We start from the raw sequence: 19,690 nt of genomic DNA on the forward strand, positions 1-19,690 counted from the left end.
CTGAACAGGTATGCAGTGATGGGTTCACAGCACAGGTATGCAGTGGTGGGTTCACAGAACAGGTATGCAGTGGTGGGTTCACAGCACAGGTATGCAGTGGCAGGTTCACTGAACAGGTATGCAGTGATGGGTTCACAGAACAGGTATGCAGTGGAAGGTTCACTGAACAGGTATGCATTGATGGGTTCACAGCACAGGTATGCAGTGGTGGGTTCACAGAACAGGTATGCAGTGGTGGGTTCACAGCACAGGTATGCAGTGGCAGGTTCACTGAACAGGTATGCAGTGATGGGTTCACAGAACAGGTATGCAGTGGCAGGTTCACTGAACAGGTATGCAGTGGTGGGTTTACAGTACAGGTATGCAGTGGTGGGTTCACAGAACAGGTATGCAGCCAGCCAGGAACAAGTTAAGCCTAACTAATCTTTCCCTGAGAGACAGTCTGCAGCAGCTCGCCCTACTCTCACTAACGCAGGCAGCACACGAGTGACCGTAATGGCCGCCGCTGCCTGCCTTATATAAGGGGGGGTGGGGCTCCAGGGGCTAGTGTAGCCTAATTGGCTACACTGGGCCTGCTGACTGTGATGTAGAGGGTCAAAGTTGACCCTCAAGGTGCATTATGGGGCGAACCGAACTTCCGCAAAGGTTCGCCAGCGGGACGCGAACGCGAACCACCGAAGTTCGCGTGGAACCGTTCGCCGGCGAACCGTTCGGCCCATCTCTATTGGCTATGAATGCGGAGGAAATCAGAGAGCAAGCAGGACCATTCATCTTGGTTGGAGGGTGTCTCACAATAGCAGCCGAATAGGGCAGAAAGGCTGCAAGAAACCATGTGTGGCCTAGTCTGAGACACAGAGAACCACCATATATTGCCTGCTTGTATTCCCTACCTTTTTGTTAGTTGACTTGCACAGAGGCCTCCCATTTGCTGCTACTCTTCAGCTGCCTTCTGCACTTGAGAGCTGAACCTAATAGCTGAACAATAGAGCTGAACCTAATATTCTGGAAATGAGGGATGGGGAGAGGGGAGGAGTGATGTGGGTGAGAAAGATTTGTGGGCATAGCCAAGTAGCCAACATGAAGTGGGCATGGCTAGTAAGATGGAGGCCATTAGTAGCTCAAAAAAGCATTTCCCTGGAATTTCCCCCACCCACCTCTGAATATTTTTAAGCTACCATGCATCCTCCCAAAAAATATATTTAGGAAACATGTTCCCAAAAATTAGTAAAAGTGGCATGCAGGAAACATGTTCCCCAAAATTTGGTTAGACAGTATTTCACCTCTAAATAAGCTTAGACAACATGCCAACCACCAAAAAGATGTATGACTCCTAAAAAAGATGGAGGAGAGTTTTGGCAAGAACCAGGCAGTGTCTGGCTCTTAACAAGAACATTGGTGCTGACAGTATCTGCTTCAGGCAGCTGGACTTTTTGTTGTCCTCTATTAGTCTGTTGCAGTGAATTTTAATGACATCATCAAAAAAAACGAGTGGATATATGGATGTGGCCCTAGATTAAAACAAAGTTGTGCAAAAAATGCATATATTTTAAATTGTGAAGTTTAGCACTTCAAAAAAAGGCTTTCTTAATCCTACATTAAGAAAAAAAAAAACAATTTACGTTCAGGATACAGTAACAGAATATGTGAATTGGTTACTAAAAAATTTCAAACATTTAAAACAGCACATGTATTTGAGAATGTACATGCTAATTTATTAAACTGTAGTAGTTAAATATGTGAAATGTTTATATTATATGGTGAATGGAGTCATTAGTAAGCTTAATGCATTTTACATGCCTGGTATAGATTGTAAAATTGTGATGGAACATCCCTCATCTCCGCTGACCTTGAAGGACAAGGAACAGGAAAGAAGTGCGGATGAAGCTCTCTACATTTTGATATTTGTAGAAGTGGCTGAGTAAAACCCTCCATTTGTATATTTTTATGTAAAACTAAGGCAACTTTCCCCTTCCCCCCAAAAAAGAGCCCAAACAATTTTGGTTGAATTAGGGATGATTATGGCTACTTTGGATACTATGGAACCTTGTCTACCACCTCAAGTGGAGCTTTGATCATTCAAAAAAATGTTTAAAAACATAAATAATTAGGGCAACTGTGGTTACAGTATTACTTCTGGGTTGTGGGATTTTCCAGTGTTGGTTATATCTCATTTGGAGATTCCAAGAACTGCTCCAACTCAACTACTTCTCTTTGCTAGCCATTCAATGTTCTCCAATTCAGAGGGGTACAGTGACTGCTCACTTGCTCAATCCTTCTCCTGCATCTTAGCTGAAAGAAGTGGTGAGCGGCAGCTTAGCCACACCCCCTAGCCCTCCAAGAAAGCAGTGTGGCTTTAAAATCACACACATAGCAATTAAATGCTCCTAGTTGCTGCCATTTTCCCCCAAAAATTCAGATACTTACATGATTTTTACCTACAGGGCAAGGCTAGAGGTAAGAGGGGTTATCAAAAAGTAAGAGGATGAATAGGGACTGAACGAGTTAAAGGGACTCCGAGCTCAAAATCAAAATTAGAGATGGCTGCCCGGTGGCTTCCGGGCGGCTCCAGCCGACACTGGCCCGAGTGTCGCACTTCTTCTTCCGCATACGTCACGTATGACTTCACACGCCAGCCACCTCGCGTTCTCAGCGGCTGAAGCGACAGTATTTATTCGTGCATGCGCCATACTGCCCCGCCGGCTGGCGTGACAGTATGGCGCATGCGTGAATAAATACTGTTGCTCCAGCTACCGTGATGACGCGAGGTGGCCGGTGTGTGAAGTCATACAAAAAGGAGCATGACACTCGGGCCAGTGTCGGCTGGAGCCGCCCGGAAGCCGCTCGGGAGCCATCTCTGGGAGAAGGCCTGGGAGAAGAGCCAGGCCGCCGTCATGGGACCTCCCGACCTACGGTGGGCTGCAGAAAGCCCAAGGTGAGTACAAATTTCATTTTGATTTTGAGCTCGGAGTCCCTTTAACTGATGATCTTAGGAGAAAGGTTTGGATATTTCAAATTTTCTGGCGAAAAATATACTAAGTACTATTTATTACACATGCATGTCAGTCAATAGATATTTTGTTTTTGTTTTCCCTTAAAGAAAACTTTAACTAAACATCAGATACATGAGAAGGAATCATTAATGTCCAATGTAAGAAATTATACATAAGAAAGCTAAAATATTAGTCTTCTACCTTCCCCTGCTACTATTAGCTATTTGAATGCTCAGGTGTAGAGTTCCTCCATTTTCTGGTTCACCTTGTTTAGCTGGCAACAACAGCTCCCTCACCTTATTGTGGAGTGAGTGGTTTCACCTACACCGATATCATATGAATGTGCCCATGATCTGGCTTCTTGTGCACAATGATACAGAAGTGTCTCCACCCCCTTCCTTGTGCTCCTTGCCATCTGTAAAACAATTTTGTGCAGCTTATCTGTTGCTGAAGCTGATATTTTGACCCAGCCGTGAACAGCACATACAATCCTTTGCAGTGTACATTTGTCCAGAGAAATGAATCAGCCTCAGCAGCAAGAGTGAAACTGTTTCCCAGAATGCTGTGTGGCTGCCGGGGATGCTTGTGCCAAGGCTAGGGGACATTGGAGGGGCTGGTCTTAGATAAAACATTTGCGAGAGATAAAGGTTAACCCTTTCATTACTCATTCATATTCAACATATCATTATATTTTTATTTCCCCCTATATATGTTTCTGTGTTCAATCTAAAGTTTAGGTCCGCTTTAACATAAAGATGTGGTAAAATCATGCATCTTTACATAGACATTGTAAAAAGAGACTGGCTAGGGATGTCTGATTGCCTGTGATGCCTATGGTAATTTGACTCCCAATACATTTATTAAGGCATAATTTCTATACTTCCTGTCAACTTTACAGAGATATGAAAGAAAGCACTATGATATCAATGCTGAGATTTAATGACGCAGGATATCATCTCCTTGTTACCACTTTGCTGACTTTAGATGCATTCCAGCTCTTGCTCCATGTCTCACCTTTCACATATCATTAAACTCACACCCTTTGTATTTTGTTTTAAATCCGCCTGACTTTTTTCAGATTACTAGTACAGAGGGGAAAAATAAAGCCATGTAATTTATTTCCCAGATGCCATTGCAAATAAGAGCTTTGCTTCTTTTCAGGAGTGGCAGGTTAAATTTGCAGATAATGAAAGCTACGCACATCACTTCAAAATGTTGCTGAAAAGAAAATCACGGTGACCTTGTTTTGACATTCAGCATGTCACTTGCAATTACTGTGAATGCATATCAGTGGCACAATATTACATATTAATACTTTCTAGAGATTCAGTCCTTTGTATAACATGTTCTGCTCGGCAACGCAACACAACAATGCATTTATTTACTCTCTTTGGAATAAGATCTAACATAGCTAATGTGATTTCTGGGCAGAAGGAGCCGCTTGATTGTTTTAATTAAAGATGCTCAAATAGCTTTTTTTATGTGCCAAATAGAATCAACTGTGACGTTCTTATTTAAACACAAACTCCACCCAAGACTGAAAATTCAGTTTACATAGTTAGGTGATCTAACTTACTATCTCAAAACATGAATTGAATAGACCTTAATCTTGGGTAAATTGAAAATGTACTGAGCTAGTAACCAAACAGTAAACATTTCAAACATCTGTCTTAAGGTACATACACATGTCGGATTTTTGCAAACGACCCGTCATTTGGAAGTTTGAACATCCGGTCGTTTGGACGTCAAATCGGACATGTGTACAGTCTGTCCTTCAGCTGATAAGACTGGACTTGAGCAATCCGCTTGGCGGATAGTTCAAATCCATTCTTATCAGCTGAACGACAGACCGTACACATGCCTGATTTGACGTCCAAACAACTAGAGATGGCCCGAACCTCCGATTTTGGTTCGCAAACCGGGTTTGCGAAATTCCACAAAAGTTTGGTTCGCGTGAACTTTCGTGAACCGCAGTAGACTTCAATGGGGAGGCGAACTTTGAAAAATAGAAACACTTTTGGCCACAAAAGTGATGGAAAAGATGTTTCAAGGGGTCTAACATCTGAGTTTTTGCGTGGATGAGTGGGATAGATGGCAAAAGTCCTGGGGAAAAATCTGGATTTGATGCAAAGCAGCGTTTTAAGGGCAGAAATCACATTGAATGCTAAATTGCAGGCCTAAAGTGCTTTCAAACATCTTGCATGTGTATACATCAATCAGGGAGTGTAAATAGAGTACTGCTTCACACTGGCACACCAAACTCACTGTGTAACGCACCGCAAACAGCTGTTTGCGTAGTGACGGCCATGCCGGACTGGTGCGCACCATGGCGAGAGTGCAGGCCGTGGCTGTTTTAAGGTCCATATGGTTGCCGGGATGTGGTAGCTCAATGATAGAACAACAGTGACTGTCCAGCTGATCAAATTTGGTCTGTCCACAATGAAGCAATGACCTTATTATCTTCTTGTATGTAGGTAGGCATAGGTAGGTGCCCCAGGATAGGTAGGTAGGCATAGGTAGGTGTCCCAGTATAGTTAGATAGGCATAGGTAGGTGCCCCAGTAGTTAGCTAGGCATAGGTAGGAGACCCAGTATAGGTAGGTAGGAATAGGTAGGTGCCCTAGTATAGGTAGGTAGGCATAGGTAGGTGCCCTAGTATGGGTAGGTAGGTAGGCATAGGTCGGTGTCCCCGTATAGGTAAGTAGGTGCCCCAGTAGTTAGGTAGGCATAGGTAGGTGTCCCAGTATAGATAGTTAGGCAGGGCCTGGCTGGCACAGTAATAGCAATTACCAAGGTCCAGCTGCAACAGATAGGGCTGTATAATGCAGTGTCAGTGGGCAGCACACACACAAAAAAAAACCACATCAGGAGAACATTAGCTCTCAAAAGAGCTGTTGAGGGGTGCTATTTTAGCCATAACAATCAGCCAGGAGCAAGCTAACAAGCCTACAAGAGCCTAACTAATCTTTCCCTTTGAGAGTCTGCCAGCAGCTGTCCCTTCACTAATTAATGCAGGCACACGAGTGAGTGTAATGGCCAGCGCTGCCTGCCTTTTATAAGGGGGGGATTGGCTCCAGGAGAGAGTGTAGCCTAATTGGCTACAATGTGCCTGCTGACTGTGATGTAGAGGGTCAAAGTTGACCCTAATGGTGCACTATGGGGGCGAACCGAACTTCCGGAAAAGTTCGCCTTACATGGCGAACGCGAACCACCGGAAGTTTGCCTGGAACCGTTAGCCGGCGAGCCGTTCGCTCCATCTTTACAAATGACGGGTCGTTTGCGAAAATCCGACGTGTGTACGAGCCTTTATAGGTGGCTATTACCAATATGTTTCTTTGATCGAATGATCGGCCCCACAGCTGCTATCCAATTTGATCAGACTAATGGAATTGATCAGAATAATGGATCAATGCGATCAATATTACGATCAAATTGGAGAGTCGATTGTCTGAAGAAATGTACCGTTAATGGCCACCTACTCTCACCATTTCATATTCAAAAGTTTAATGGATGGGTCCTTAAAGGGGAGCAAAGATAATCCACAGAGAAGGACAATAATATTTCACATTTATTTTATTATTAAAACAGACATAAACATATTCTTAAAGAAATCATCAGGCAAATATATTTCAAATCTGATTTATTTACCTGGGGCTTTCTCCAGCCCCTCGCAGCTGTCTGTCCCACGCTGAGAGCTCTGTTTGCAGCCACTGGCCTGGGGTCCCCTCACAGTGCAGAGGATGACCTTGAGGTCCTTAGTGCTCCTGCGTGAAGCGCCGCTGATCAATCATGCCCATGTTGTCAGCGGCATACTGCGCAGACGCAGAACTACTGCACCTGCGCAGTACGCCGCGGACAATGTGGGCTTGATTGACAGCGGCGCTTGACGCAGGAGCAGTAAGGACCTCAAGGTCGTCCTCTGCACTGTGCGGGCACCCCGGGCCAGCAGATGAGAACGGAGCTGTCAGCGTGGGACAGACAGCTGTGAGGGGCTGGAGAAAGCCCAAGGTAAGTAAATCAGATTTGCAATATATTTGCCTGATGATTCCTTTAAAGGAAAACTGAAGTGAGAGGTATGTGGAGGCTGCCATATTTATTTCCTTTTAAGCAATGAAAGTTCCCTGGCAGCCCTGCCGATCCTCTGCCTCTAATACTTTTAGCCGTAGACCCTGAACAAGCATGCAGCAGATCATGTGTCTCTGACATTATTGAATATCTGACAAGATTAGCGGCATGCTTGTTTCTGGTGCTATTCAGTCACTACTGCAGCCATATACATCAGCAGGACTGCAAGGCAACTGGCATTGTTTAAAAGGAAATAAATATGGTAGTCTCCATAGTTTTCTCACTTCAGTTGTCCTTTAAGAAAAAAATAATAATAAAACAACAAAGGAGGCAAGCCTCCCTGAGATACATAGGTGTGGAAAAGTACATACATATCATTATGTGGCAGGCTGATAACAACTGAAAATTAGATAATTGGGAAAAATTTCCCCAAGTTTTATACCCCCAAGGACTCGATATCTCACCACTGCTCCATCCAGAGGGTCTCCCAATTAGAGATTACAGATAATAATATAGTTGTAACATGTTCACAACTTCACTGTATTTCAGCTCAATGCATTTCTTGAATCAGAGCTCCCTTTTACAGGAGCCCATTGTGGGATAATAGTAGGGCAGAGCATACCTTATGGTTGTATAATGCGTAATCTCACCAAAGTTTGGATGTTTGGATGTTTGTTACTCACTCACGCAACAATGGCAGAACGGATTTGAATGAAATTTGGCACACACATAGTACATTACCTGGAATAACATATAGAATACTTTTTATCCCCATAACCAAAAAGTGGGTGGAGACAAATACTAAATTCTCTGGGAAAATGTAAACTGCAGCCATTATTGCACTGTTAATGGTAGGATCCTCAAACTTCGCACAGTTGGTCACTGGGTGACTGGGATTAATATTCATAAAAGTGGGTTGAGCCTAAAAAGCTAATCAAAATTCACCTATTGATTTTCAAGGGGAATATTTAATTGCTGCCATTCTTGCTCTGTTAATGGCACAAGCCTCAAACCTGGTACATGTGGTCAATGGGTGACTGGGGCTCAAATTCAGAAAAGGGGGTGGAGACAAAAACAGGCAATCAGTTTTGTTTCATTTCAATGCAAATTATTGATGCCAAAGACCGCAAAGCTCACAAAGTTGGTCATTGAGTAATTGAGTGTTAGGGTTACAAAAAGTGGGCACAGCCAACACCAGCCAAATACATACCCAGGCAATGCTGGGTCATCAGTGGGTGGAGACAAATACAAATTTCACTGGGAAAATGTAAACTGCAGCCATTCTTACACTGTTAACTTCTCATGCCTCCCTCTGCCTGAGCCATTCACTATCACACTTGGAGATCCTGCTGGAGTCCTGGGCCAGTATAGTAGGCCATACCACTTGGTAGTCACTTATTCTAAGCTGTATGCCTGTCACATCATCACTATTTGATTTCATGATTTATTTATTGTGGTAATATGACAATGAGCATATACCCCTTCACCTTTGGTTTCCTAATCTTTTTTAGCACCAGCATCTTATCAGGCTTTGCCATTGTTCAGGACCCGGGTCTCCATTTTGTAATTGGGGCTCTTATTTGAACCCCAGTTCAAAGTGTATTGTTATCTCTGGCATCATTGATTATGTTGAGGTGAGGCATTGTTTATTATGGCTTTATCATGTGTCTTTATAAAAGGGTTTGTTTTCAGTGGTATATAGTACCTCTTTTTTAAATGTTTTTATGATTCTTGGTTGTTCAATAAAATGTGTACTTTTTGAATATTACGTTGGTGGTGCAGATTTATGTACAGTTCCTTTTCTGCTCTTTGTCACATGATCTCTTATTCTGTACCTTGCACACCTTATTGCACATGGGTGTGCAGATGCCTTTATCTATTTAGCCATTCTTACACTGTTAATGGTAGGGTTCTCAAACTTTGCAAAAAAAAATAATTAACCTACTGACTTTCAAGGGGAATATTTAATTGCTGCCATTCTTGCGCTGTTAATGGCACAAGCCTCAAACCTGGTACAGTTGGTTATTGGGTGACTGGGGTTCAAACTTAAAAAAAGGGTGTGGAGCCTCATCCAATCAGATGTGTTTCATTTCAATGCAAATTATTGATGCCAAACACTGCAAAACTCACAAACTAGGTCATTGAGTAATTGTGTGTTAGGGTTAGAAAAAGTGGGCGGAGCCAACACCAGCCAAATACATACCGGGGCAATGGCGGGCCATCAACTAGTAAGTAATATTCAAGGCACTATAGTGTTCACCCCAGGCTATGTACACAACGGATGGCAAGTAACAGGGACACCATAGCACAACCATAATTATGCTGTATGTATGTACTTTTTCACACCGATACATCTTTTTTTTTTTTTTTCCTTAGGACTGTGTTTATGTCTGTTTTAATGATTAAAATAAATTGGACATTCTAACAGCTTCCTCTGTGGTTTATTTTTGTCTCCCTTTAAAGTGCCCTCCAATGACCTTGAGAATATGACATGTTGTATTACATGTTGCTTTATTTCTCTTCCAAGATTGTAGTGGTGAGACATCATACCTGGAAACCTAGGTGCCACTCATGAATGATTGAATGACAAGTGCAAATATATAAATGATACATGCAAGTACATCATGTTATGCTTTTCTCAAAGAATTCTGTATAGTAAGGACAATAAATAAAAAGTTACTGTAGTATTTGGGTAAGGCATTACATACGTTATGAGTGGTTATGTGTAGAGATGGGCCGAACCTCCGATTTCCAGTTCGTGAACTGGGTTTCGCGAACTTCCGCGAAACTTTGGTTCACGCGAACTTTCGCGAACCGCAATAGACTTCAATGGGGATGCGAACTTTGAAAACTAGAAAAATTGATGCTGGCCACAAAAGTGATGGAAAAGATGTTTCAAGGGGTCTAACACCTAGGGAAGGGCATGGTGGAGTGGGATAGACGCCAAAAGTCCTGGGGAAAAATCTGGATTGGACGCAAAGCAGCGTTTTAAGGGCAGAAATCACATTGAATGCTAAATTGCAGGCCTAAAGTGCTTTAAAACAAGTGTATACATCAATCAGGGAGTGTAATTAGAGTACTGCTTCACACTGATACACCAAACTCACTGTGTAACACACCGCAAACAGCTGTTTGTGTAGTGACGGCCGTGCTGGACTGGTGCGCGCCATAGCCAGAGTGCAGGCCGTGGCGGTTTTCAAGCCCATATAGTCGCCGGGTTGTGGGAGCTCAATAATAGAACAACAGTGACTGTCCAGCTGATCAAATTTGGTCTGTCCACAATGAACCACCGACCTTATTATCTTTGGTGTGCCACCCCCCGAGACACTCATATAGCCGGCGGTCATTGCTTCATTGTGATATGCAAGCCCCTTCACCGCGGCAAGGTAATGATCATGAAGGGGAGTGGGCACATGTACATGCACATGTACAGGCACAGTGACACTGCATGTTCTCAACTCACGTAGGTAGGTGGGTGCACTGTGAACAGCAGGTAGGTAGGTATATGCAGTGATGGGAATTACAATGTGCACCTGTCACACACAGACAGGTAGTGGACAGGCACAGTGACACTGTGTGCGCTCAACTCACGTAGGTAGGTGGGTGCACTGTGAACAACAGGTAGGTAGGTATATGAAGTGATGGGTATTACAATATGCACCTGTCACACACAGACAGGTAGCGGACTGGCACAGTGACACTGCATGCGCTCAATTCACGCAGGTAGGTGGGTGCACTGTGAACAACAGGTAGGTAAATGCATTGATTGGTATTACAATGTGCACCTGTCAAACACAGACAGGTAGGGGACAGGCACAGTGACACTGCGTGCACTCAACTCACGTAGGTAGGTGGGTGCACTGTGAAACAACAGGTAGGTAGGTATGTATATGCAGTAATGGGTATTACAATGTGCACCTGTCACACACAGACAGGTAGTGGACAGGCACAGTGACACTGCGTGCGCTCAACTCACGTAGATAGGTGAGTGCACTGTGAACAACAGGTAAGTAGGTATATGCAGTGATGGGTATTACAATGTGCATCTGTCACACACAGACAGGTAGCGGACAGGCACAATGACACTGCGTGCGCTCAGCTCACGTAGGTAGGTGGGTGCACTGTGAACAACAGGTAGGTAGGTATATGCAGTACTGGGTATTACAATGTGCACCTGTCACACACACAGGTAGTCACTGAATGTGCTGGGCCTGGCAATGGCACACACACTGTATGAATTATCAAGGCTGTCTATGCAACACAAGAGTCAGTGGGACACAGAAAAAAAAATAGATCACAAGAACAAGATTAGCTCTCAAAAGAGCTGTTGTGGGGTGCTATTTTAGCAACAAGAATCAGCAATGAGCAAGCTAAGAAGCCTACAAGAGCCTAACTAATCTTTCCCTATGAGAGTCTGCAGCAGCAGCAGCTGTCCCTTCTCTATTTACTGCAGACACACGAGTGAGTAAAATGGCCGGTGATGTCTGCCTTTTATAAGGGGAGGAGTGGCTCCAGGAGGGAGTGTAGCCTGATTGGCTACAATGTGCCTGTTGACTGTGATGTAGAGGGTCAAAGTTGACTATAATGGTGCATTTTCAGGGCGAACCAAACTTCCGGTAAAGTTTGCGGTTCTCCACGATCGCGAACCCTCGGAAGTTCGCCGGGAACCATTCGGGCCATCTCTAGTTATGTGGAAAAGGGCAGATTCACAAATGATTTCTTGATAGTGATTCTTGACATTTGTGAAAAGTCAGATGGTCATTCAACTTTTTAATACTTTCTCACAACTGAAATATCAATTTTGAACAGCTTAGACACAACACACATGTCTTTAGAGGCCAGTCAGATTGTATCCAGCATAAATTAATTTTAAGTAGAAGTACAATTAATTGATAACTGAATAATTAAAGTCTTAGGTATTTATACATTACTCTTTAAGTATATGTAAATTAAAGCCTTTGTAGCGTCGATATGTTTCTAGCAAGGATAGGTGAGTAGGTTTTACTATGAGAATTCTTTTTTTAAAGATTTTACTAAAAATCCACATATTTATCCAAAACGAATTGGAGTGAATAGTGAAGCCAACATTTTGAGTGGTTTCCATTAATTTCAATGTGTAGTTCTAGTTATAAATATTCTAGGTTGTTTTGGACAGGGAAACTTAATGTGCTATTCTTTACCGTAACGTAATGTTACATTGTGTTAGTCCTACTGTAGGAATTTTTTATTTATTTATTATTAATCTTCCATAACTGAGAGAAATTTATGGTCATCTTTGACTGTTAAGAGAAATTGGAGGCAGCATGTCACAATTAACAGTGATAGGAGACATTTCCCTCTGTTGACACATAGTTGGACTACTCATGTTTGTTGACAGAGATTAGGGCAATGTATGGCTGTTGGCAAAGATAAAGGGGGCCATACACTTGGCGACCAACCAATCAACTTACCATCCAATTCGATTATTATAATCAAATTGGATGAAAATTGGTGCTGCCAAGTGCATGCCCGACCGACAAAGCAACCGAAAATTGAAGAAATTGGCTGCACGGTCGATCGCGCATACTGGAAAATTTTGGGCCAAGGTTGGTTGGTCGGGTGCTTGGTGGTACGGTGGCCGAATTGCGAACGAGCGATGAGACGACAAAACCCCCGCCACTGCCGCCGTGTATGTAGTGTAGTACGTTTATATATTACCTGTCCAGTGTCAGCCTCCACGCAGTTTCCATCCATCTTGCTGGGTTCCGCATACACTCAGGCGGCGCTGTGATGTCACGAAGGTGCATAGTGGCTGACGTCAGACGCTATGCGCCGCTAGCGTGTATGCGGCTTCCCCGGCAAGATGGATGGATCGACCTGGCGAGCTGCTTCAGGACAGGTAATGTATAAATGCACTACTTAATTTACATACATTTATACATTTTGGGGGCAGCAGCGGGGCGGACAGCGGCGGCTCAGCCAATTCCCGGATGATTTCATGCTGAAATTGAACGGGAATCGGCCTGTAGTGTATGGGCAGATTCGATTAGAGACATATTTATCTATAATCAGATTCGATTAGAGATAAATTTGTCTCTTGGTCGAATCTGCCCATATTCGTTCTAGTGTATGGGCACCTTTAGAAGGTTATTTGTGCTTTCCGAAACAAACAAGATTATGCTTAGGCATTGCCGACAAAGATTTTGGTGATATTTGCACCTCCTTAGTAATACTGAAGGCTTCAGCTGGCTGCTAAAAGAGAATTAAGGCCATTTTTACCTATTGCCAGAGATTGAAGGGACATTTGTATCTACTTAAAAAGACTTACACAAAGTTGTGGCTAATGGTAGAGACAGTTATCATTTGTTCTTACTGAAAGAGACTGAGGCTGGTTTCACACTACAAATTGGTGTTAGCGTTGCGCCTGCCGCACCGCACAAACAAAAACAGGCCTTCAGGGAGCACTGTGCTAGTACAAGGTGTTCCCTGTCTGGCATCCATCCAAGCAGAAAGAGAAACGCTTGCGGTCAGCGGTCACTTCCTATTTTGAGTATGCGGAAGTGCACAGAAGCCAATTGTAAAAATACACTGCATAAATAGATGCGTGCCACAATGTCGCAGCTTCAAGGTGTTTAAAGAACCCTATGTCGCCATAGACTAACATGACTTCTGGCCCACCGCAGATCGCCACAGGTCACCGCAGGAGCCATGCACAATTTGCTGCCCTGCCCCGCCACAATATGAAATGGCCACAAGGGTCACATGTTACTGCTAGCATTAATTGGAGAGTGCGAGAATCCCCAAGAAGCTTCAGAGCTGCCTCTCAAAACCACCACTCTCTATTCCCATTCCCCCTTGACTTGCGGTTTAACCACTTGCCGACCGCACGTTTATACCGTGCGTCGGCAAAGTGGCAGCTGCAGGACCAGCGACGCAGTACTGCGTCGCCAGCTGCAGGCTAATTAATCAGGAAGCAGCCGCTCGCGCGAGCGGCTGCTTCCTGTCAATTCACGGCGGGGGGCTCCGTGAATAGCCTGCGGGCCGCCGATGGCGGCTCGCAGGCTAAATGTAAACACAAGCGGAAATAATCCGCTTTGTTTACATTGTACGGCGCTGCTGCGCAGCAGCGCCGTAAGGCAGATCGGTGATCCCCGGCCAATCAGCGGCCGGGGATCGCCTCCATGTGACAGGGGACGTCCTGTCACTGGCTGCACAGGACGGATAGCGTCCTGTGCAGCCTCGATCACCGGGGGGGCAGCAGGTAGGAGAGGGAGGGGGGAATTTCGCCGTGGAGGGGGGCTTTGAGGTGCCCCCCCCACAACACCCAGCAAGCAGAAGAGATCAGACCCCCCCCAGCACATCATCCCCATAGGGGGGAAAAAAGGGGGGCAATCTGATCTCTCTGCCTGCTACCTGATCTGTGCTGGGGGCTGCAGAGCCCACCCAGCACAGATCAGTAAAAACAGCGCTGGTCCTTAAGGGGGGGTAAAGGGTGGGTCATCAAGTGGTTAAACAAAGCAGATTCTATTGCATCCTCAGGGAGTCAATAGCCTGTTGGGTTAAGGAAGGACAGATGAAATTGTGCCTTTTCTTAGAAAGGCATCAATGAGTGATGAAACATTGATCGGTTGAGCTATGAGCTACTCTTAAACCAATGTTAACCTTATAAATTGAAAAGGAAGTTGCTGATGTTTAGGCCAGGCATAGTGATAAGTCTTAAGATGACATCTGCCAGCCCTTTAAAACCTACTTTTTATAATTTGCCTATTAAATCTGTACTCATTGTCTAAGTTGGGAAGAAACAATCTTTTGATTTCAAGCTAATTCATCTGTTTGGTTATTTTCCACCAAGACTGCAATGCATAATCAGAGATTCTGACTATTCATTTAAATTTCAACTAGATAATTTTACATTTTTATTAAAAATTGTAATAAGGATCGTTCAGATTCAGTCACATAGAGGACACCTTTAACATAATTAAGACCGGAAGAGAGATGGTTACTAATCGAAAACCACTAGTAAGTCCCGCTGAAGCATTTCCTACATGCTTATGGAAGCAAAACATCTTTAAGTATCCGTGTCTAATCAGCAGCTGTTCCATTAACCTTTTTCTGAACCAATAGACCACCTACCGTTAATATTGCTTGTGGTGTTTACCACTCACTGCTGCAGCCCAGGATTTACTCCAGTCATGTTGATTTCTTCCTCTAGAGTATTACCAAGTTTGAACTTGAAGTCAAGTAAACAAATTATTGAATTAATATCCTGGGCTTCCAAACATACTAGAAATGAGTAATATAAGCACATTCAGGAGTTCATGGTAGCATCCATGCATGACTCAAGTTCCATAGTCTAGGTTAAGTGCAGTGAGTAAATCAATGAGGGTCCTTTTACATTGTCATGGCCAGGGCCGGATTTGTACTCTTTACCGCCCAAGGCCATTGTCACCAGCTGCCCCCCTTTGGTACAGGCAGTGAGTTGACCCCTCCCCCTTCCCTCCAGTTTAGGTAGCCAGATGACCCCATCCCACCTTCCCTCTAGTATAGGTAGCATGATGACCCCCCAGTATAGGTAGCCAGATTACTCCCTTAATCCCTCCTTTTACCACCCCCTTCAGTATAGGTAGCCAGATAACTGCTCCCCCCTTTCCCTACAGTATAGGTGGCCAGATGACCCCTCCCCCCTTTCCCTCCAGTATAGGTAGCCAGATGACTACCTTAATCTCTCCTTCCCCCCCCCCCCCTTCAGTATAGGTAGCCAGCTCGCCTTCACACTGCAGCAGCCATCAGTGTCACTCATTTCTCCACTCGTCTCCAGTGCAGAAGCTTCCTCTACCTTTCTGTCTACAATGCTGCCCAAGTCCATAGCCACGGAACACAATGCAAATGTGCACAGAGAGCAAGATGGCTGCTGCACAGGTAGCTAGCAGCAGAGTACCGCGGTCAGGCGCTCGCCTGATCTCCCTGCATTGCAGCATTTGCAAGCTTACAAATTCTGCACCAGTTTAGCCTGCTGCTTTGGTGCCCTTGCTCGTGGGGTGCCCTAGGCCATGGCCTAGGTGGCCTTGGCCTAAATCCAACCCTGGTCATGCCGCAGTATCGGTGCAATTAGGAACAATCGCACTACAGCCCAAGCCACGGTGCAACCCAAGAAAAAAAGGAAAAAAAAATAACACGTGACTTATAGTGCACTTCCAGAAGTTCCAGGGTAATGCACTGCAGCTTGTGCATTACTTCTGTGGCACCCAGAGCACTTCCATCGCATAGTGTCACATTGCAAGTACTGTGGCATGTCTCATAGACTTTAATGGTAGCTATGACAACAAGCTGCGGTGGGGGAGAATACCACAACGCAACGTGAAACAGTAAGTGTAAAAGGTGCCTTAAGTTGGTCATTACTGATACCATTTCTGGAACGCTTTTTTATGAATTATTTTTCATATGAACAATCGGAAATGATCATTTGAGACCACTAACAGACAAAAAAATCACCTAACCAATCCGATCAGATTGATGGGATCAATCTGAAAATCAGATTGATTTCATTAATCTGATCTTACTGGTCAGGATATTTTTCTCTGTTAATAGTCCCAAGTGATCATTTCCGATCATTCATAGGAATAATCATTTGTAAACGATCGTTTGTTGAATTGTATCCTTAGTGGCCACCTTTACACTTTATAAAGGTCACCATCAGGGCTTTGCTAGAAATACTCTTTGAAGATGGTGTTGTGGGTTGGGGTGGGAAATGATTGACTGAAGTTCTACTACCCTACTTTAACTATGAAGCGTAAATGCAGACCTTTAGGCAGTCATATATTCCAGTGCCACCATGAAAACGATCAGCTGTCTAAGCAGCATAGCAACAACCACTTGTTATATTCTAACTCCTGCTCTCTCTCTTGCAAACATCAGTCACAGTTTGGTCCATAGGTTACTGGTTTACTATTCAGAGTAACACACACAATTTAATTTGTACATCAAATAACAACCTCTGGAAGAAGCAAAAACCAGCATCTGTCAACAGAACTTGTAGCTGCTATTTGGCAGTGCACAGTAGTAACTTGATTTCTGCATAAGGATATTGGCCCTGGGCCACATTCTGATTGCCTACCTCTGTATACACTGAATAAAGGCACTGATGAAAGCGGAATATAACCCAGCATTTCTACTTTGCTCTAATAGATTATTTACAGCATATTATATACAACCAGCATTTTTTTTTTACTAGAACAGCATTCAAAGGGTTAACACAGGCCTTAGAAGCTTCCCTGCCAGCAGAGCTGGACACATCAGAACTTGTAGATAATGTTATCTTGTGTTTAATTGTATCAAGTGAGGAATGTAAACAAAGCCTTCTCTGAAAGTGCCGGGTCTCCTAAAGACAGTGAGACAATCAGAAAGCATCAGAAAGCATTTATGCTTAAATTAGGCGATAAATAAAGCAGTTATGAATAACATGCAAAGTAAGCTCTCAGAGTAAAAAAAGTGTACTTTGGGAACGTATAATTTTTAAATTAATAATAATAATTACGCACAAAAGCAATTATGCTAACCGTATGGCATATAAAAAGTAGGAAAACATGTTTTCATTGAATATCATGTCAGGGTTTTATACCGCTTTAAGAACTAAACATTATTAACAGAGCATCTAGGAAAGAGGCTCTTTGAATTTAAATAGCCCTCTTCAAAGTATTTAGATTTATAAAGGTTCATTAAATAACAGGATTGTTTCTATTTTCCCAAAATACAAATTAAATTTGAATCAGGCCACTTCCACCAATACTACTTTTAAAATGGTGCTCAACTTTCAGTGCAGTAAGAACATAATTCATCTTGTGAAAAGGGTATTTATCAAAGAATTTGTTACTGTAGTAACCCTTGACACTGCTGGGATGTTCTTGTGATTAAGGCTCAGTGACGGTGATTTTTTACACTGCATAATTTAAATTGTAATTAATATGAGAGAAATGTTACCATTTATTTACTAGCTAGCTAAGAGGGAGCTACACTTGATGTTGTGCTATTCCTCTGCTAATTAAACAATTAATTGTACCATTTTCACATTATTTTTTGATTGTACAGGGAGAGGTGATACTTGCAATGGCTTTATGCATGTCTGCTTTTTGCTTGTTCACTATGCCTCAAGGAAGGATTTTGGTAGCCTCCACATAAGATTACTTTCAAATTATCTAATGCTATATGTATAATAACCACTTTTTCTACCACTACAGTATATCTACATCTTCTGTGACTTCATCTAAATCACAAGGACATAGATATACGTCTTGTAGCTGAAGCACAGCTGTGTACGATTGGGCTTGCTCCTGTGCACACCTCCGGCACTATCTGCTGCAGCACTAATTGGTGAAAGAGAATATATGTTCCCTGAGCCAATAAGATTGACTTTTACCATTAAAAATGCTTTTATTTTCTCAGTTCATAGTGAAAAATACACACTGTAGCATTATTTCAGAATCAAATATCCTCACCTTAAACTGTGACAGGAACATAATCTGGGTTTTGTGATAAACGGTAGAAATAGCCAAACAAAATTTGTGCTTTTATCTACAGTAGTGGAAAAGTGAAAAATGTGAGTTTTTTTCTATTTTTTTCCTCTTTTCCCCATTAAAATGCATTGAAAACAAAATTGTTAGAGGCCGAAATATACATAAAATGTCAAAATTGCTCTGGTCCGTAAGGTCTGGATGCAAAGTGTCTGGATGCAAAGTGGTTAAGCTATGTACACACACCAGATGGTACGCAGTTAAAAATTTAGTGTGTGTACAGCTCTCTGCATACTATAGGTTAGTTAAAATATGGAACACTGGATCTTTAAGTGACAACAATTGCCAAGCTCATTGCCTTACTGCTCCTAGCAAAAGTTGCTTCAATGTATGCTGCTCCGCCATCCCTCCTCCCCTCGCCATCACAACAGTATGGGTTGCTTTGATATAACTGAGCAGTTTGTTTCCCCACAAATGGTGTGCGTGTATACCCTCTTCTACTCTTATCTTTTCACTGATTGGTGCAGAAGGGTAAATTACAGAAATGATTTTATATTGACTCTGCCACATCAATTAACCTTTTAGTATTTTTGTAGGGTTGAATAAGGAAAGCAGAGGACCTGGAGGCAACCCACACATCTCAAGGGATTAGTTGGGGAGCAGAGTCCCAAGCTCAGGAACACTTCCAAAAAGCATTGTCTGTAAATACAATTTGTCACTACAGCCACATATGCAAGTTAAGACTCTATCAAGGCAAAGGGGAGTACCTATGGTTGGATCAATCAAAATGTGAAATTCTGTTTGGAAATCAAGGATACTGCATCCTTCAGGCTAAAGAGGAGCACACAGTTCAAAAGTCAGCATCTGTGATGATATGGATTGTGCACTAGTGTACATGCATATCACAGGAGGCACCATTAATGCATGTACGGGTTTTAGAGCAACATATGCTGCTATCCAGATGTCTTTTGATTCATTTCTTATTTTAGAAAGACAATGGCAAATGGCACCCTGGACATACTATGAACATCTCTCTGTAGCAAAAGATCTTCAACTAACACAGCAAGGAGGGGGACAGTGCATCGACACAGAGCCATTTCTAGCCATTTTGGTGCTCCAGGCAAGGCACCTACAGCAAGGCTTCTATTGT

This window comes from Hyperolius riggenbachi, chromosome 1 (assembly GCF_040937935.1).
Source record: "Hyperolius riggenbachi isolate aHypRig1 chromosome 1, aHypRig1.pri, whole genome shotgun sequence".
Taxonomy (NCBI): Eukaryota; Metazoa; Chordata; class Amphibia; order Anura; family Hyperoliidae; genus Hyperolius; species Hyperolius riggenbachi.